Below are 3,475 nucleotides of genomic sequence, written 5' to 3'. Positions count from 1 at the left end.
CGAGTCCAGGCTGCAGACTCCTATCTGGCCCGGCATCTGGCCGCAGTTAGGCTGGCTCGAAAGGTTAAGTAGTTGGGAGAGATGACCCCGCCGAGCATCCCAGGGTTTCCTTTGACTCGTACACTGACAGAAAGGGGGCACTAGACAGGCTCTACTTGTACTTGTTCTCTGATCTGTGTCTCTCAGTGCTTTTGCCCTTAGCCTTGAATCAACAGAGCCGACTCTTTTTAGCCATAACTGGGCTCAAGTCCACCTTGTTGTTTTTATGCTCTGCGTATAATTATTAGATTGCAGTTTAGAGCGGAGGCTTGAGCGCGTAGCAGCCCTGGGCAGGGGCCTGACCTTTTTCTAGCATCCTCCCAATACAGCAAGACAAACAAACAAGCAACATGTAAGCACCGCTCGGCCCCTATCCGGCAAGCCAGAAACAACAAGACAATTGGAATCAAGGCAGACGTATCTGTATCTTTTGTAGCTGCATCTGTATCTAATCTGGCGTGGAGGCCCCAAAACGAAGCACCCGAAAAGACGCACAAAGCTCCCAAAACGTTGCACGTAGCTGGTGAAAAGGAGAGTAAACCGGGAGGGCAGGACGGCGAACAAATAAAGACCAAGTCACAGCTTGGCTTTCGGGCCAAGTCTCTCTTTCTCGTTTCGTTTCGGGTTTTGACCGTTTGCTCGGTTTGGGTTTTTGGTAAAAAGAAAATGTGGTCTGGATGTGGACGGGAAAAAAGCAATGAAAATAAACGTGAGCCAAAAGGTAGCAGCCAGAGCAAACAAACAAACAAAAGATACACTGACACAAAGACACACACCGCACACAGATACTCGGCTGCACGGATGCATAGATACAAAGATACAAAAGCGCGCGCAAAGAGCATTCGAATTTCGGAAAGCCAAGAGCTAGATGGAGGGGAAAGGTGAGGAGGACCAGCAACAATAACAACAAATCCCGGCCAACAACAGGTACAAAAGGTACAGTCACAAATGACGTCGGCGCGGTGGTTGGGGCGGTAGACGTCGACGTCGGCTTAACAGAGGCGTCGAGCTTGGCAGCGACTTAACAGAGCAGATCCCCAAGGTTAACAGAGCGGAGAACACGTGGAAGTGGAACACTCTTCAGCAACATGTTGCTAGTGATCGGCTGTCGGGCAGTGAAATTAAAACTTTAAATATTTCCATTAAAAATAACTAAGAACAGACAATTTTAAGCATAAAATGTAATCTGTTATCTCTGGTCCCAATACCCAAAACGTAATGCATTAGTTTGGATTAGTTCTGTGTTTGTGTCTCAAAAATTCATTTTGTTTCTTCGAAGTGGAGAGACTCGAAAGAGACTCCCAGCCCAGTACTTATGCACCGCCGAAGCTCCCATAACCCTTGGCCAGAAACTTTGCGATCGCAGGACTACTACGGAAACTGCCCGCCCCCCCTCGATACTGAGGTTGCTGTGCCAAAAGGCGACAAGTTGGCAAAGTTTTTTAACCACAGCTGGAAACTGTTAACCCATTGCTAGTTGCCATTTCCCATTTTCCCAGACGGTCACCAGGCCACACACAAAAAGGGTGGCAAGGGGGCAAGGGGGCGTGGCAGGGAAAGGGACAACTCACAGAGACACAATTGGCTGAGGTTGTGCAACTTTCGCACACATAAATCTCAATTTGTAGCAACACCGAGAGTGCGAATAGTTTGCAGTTTGCTGCTCGCCGCGGGTCGGGGACTCTTTTGGGGGCTACACCCGACGTGGAGGGGAGGAGGGGGGTGAGGGTGCTAAGGTTGCTCAGGCAAGGACAACTCATACGCTCCTTTCGGGGACACAGCTTTTTAATTTATGCTCACTCGAATCCCAATTGGAGGCAGCCGACCGCAGCATGTTGCACTGCATCAGCAAACTTTTGTTTCAAATGAGCTACACTGGAAGAAAGTGGGTAGTGCCAAGGGAGAGTGGGGGAGGACTAGAGTCCTCTGGCAAGTTCCTGTACATTATCTCTACACTCTCTGACTATAAAGCAAAGTCTTCTACATTTTTTTAGACTGTAAGCAGATACACAAGTACGACGTGAAAAGGATCGCTTCTATATTAAATTCTGCAAGTCCTTCGAGTGTGGCATGAACGCCAGGCTCTTATGACTCGAAAAAAGGATGTGGCGGGAGAAAAAGAGCTGACTTTAATGCAAATTGCCAGAGGCCCAATCCGTTCGGCCCTCACATATGCCACCTCGTCATCATCGTCCTCCTCGTCGGCGGAGGAGGAGGGCAGAAATTCTCATTACAAGCACAGTTTAATCTGTAGCCTCGGGGGCGTGCAACAGGGGCGTGAGGAGGTGCCACGCAGAGGGTGTTTGGGTGTTGCAGAGGCTGTCAGGGGGTGCTGCAAGGCTGTTGCAGGGGCAGGCGTTCGAAAAGAGTCAAATGTGTTAAGCAGCCTCCGAGTGACCCGGCTCCAGCTCAGTACCTCATTCTTTGGGAAGCTCTAACTGCAGTTACTAACTCCTCTAGTCCTCGTCCCCTGATTATCCTGCCTACCGCTCCTACTCCTGCCACTCCCCCACCCACTTGCTGCCCCCTTTTGTGTTACAGCTTGGTGTTTATGTAAAAGTAGAGCCATAACTCAACGAAAAGTAAAAAAAAGTTACAAATGAGCAGAACGAATATAAATTCATTGTTTCGCACAATATGAACATGGGTCTCCGGAAAACAACCGTTCTGCCTCCGGGGCGCCCTCTGACCCCTATGCCCCTCGTCCCCCACACATGCCACCCCCTTGGCAGTCCAACACTCCTCCACTGGCCACTGCACCAAAGGCAACAAAACTGAAACTGAAACTGTAACTCAATTGTAATGCAAGGTCTTACTCGCTCATCCGTACAGACCTCCCCCACCAGGTAGCCCCTCTGGAGGCACCCCCTCACCTGATGCTTAATTTACATGTTTTCGGGTAACTTCATATAGAAAAGCTCCCCTGGCTCTTTGGCTTACATGTTTCCACATCATAGTCCCCTCCCATCGCAGCGCCCCTTTTAGGCGCTTCTCATTTCATTAAACCGTCCGCTTATTATTTCTGTTCATTCTGGGCTTGTAGCTTCTAATTTTTTTGGCCATTTCGAACAATGTCATGGAAATGACTGGCAGAGAAAATAAAAAACAGCTCGACAGCGTGGGAGATTGGGGATCTACTCCGCCTAATAAATTGAAAACGCAGTGGCGAGTGGGTCTTGAATCGGAATGGAATAGTAAGCTTTTTGGTAGCCCTACCATTTGGCCAAAAGTGGACCTTGCACCAGTTTAAAAACTAACCAGAATGTACAACAAAAATTGAAAGCAAGCTTCAAAATTGTCTTAGTTGGTTGCCAGCAGGATGGGGCGTGTTGCCGCAGAAGTGTTCTTGTTTTTGTTTTTGAGCCAGCTAGCAGCACATATGGAAAATAGAGTTGCAGGAGGTGGAGGAGGCTGTGTCGGAAGCAGCAGGAAAATG

Source organism: Drosophila ananassae, chromosome 3R (genome assembly GCF_017639315.1).
Source record: "Drosophila ananassae strain 14024-0371.13 chromosome 3R, ASM1763931v2, whole genome shotgun sequence".
NCBI lineage: Eukaryota > Metazoa > Arthropoda > Insecta > Diptera > Drosophilidae > Drosophila > Drosophila ananassae.
This window is presented reverse-complemented; position numbering follows the sequence as displayed.